Source organism: Triticum aestivum, chromosome 7B (assembly GCF_018294505.1).
Source record: "Triticum aestivum cultivar Chinese Spring chromosome 7B, IWGSC CS RefSeq v2.1, whole genome shotgun sequence".
Taxonomy (NCBI): domain Eukaryota; kingdom Viridiplantae; phylum Streptophyta; class Magnoliopsida; order Poales; family Poaceae; genus Triticum; species Triticum aestivum.
The window spans coordinates 721,217,051-721,217,462 of NC_057813.1; positions in this window are offsets into that span (position 1 = coordinate 721,217,051).

Below are 412 nucleotides of genomic sequence, written 5' to 3' on the forward strand. Positions count from 1 at the left end.
TCTTGGATCTCCGGCGTTGTGGCTCGATCGCTTCCGGAAACCGCCCGGCCGCTTCGCCTGGAAGGGAAACGGGTTGTTCTCTCTCTCTCTCAGACTCTCGTTACTTATTATAAGGCTTTCCGTTGTGGGCCGACTTGGGTTTGCATGAGTCTGCTTGTTGGGAGCTCCTAGTCCGCGTTGTTGGCGCCGATTAGCGATCCTGGCGCTTGCAGGAGCGCGTAGCGGGCCGGCCCAATTTTGAACAAAAAGTTCACCAATTTTAAAGAAGTTCTTTGAATTTGATTATAAAAAGTTCAGTAAATTTGAAATAATACTTCACTCATTTTGAAACACATTCGTCGATTTTGAAAAAGTTCATCGATTTAGAAAAAAGTTCATCAAAATTGAAAAAAGTTCATCAAAATTGAAAAAA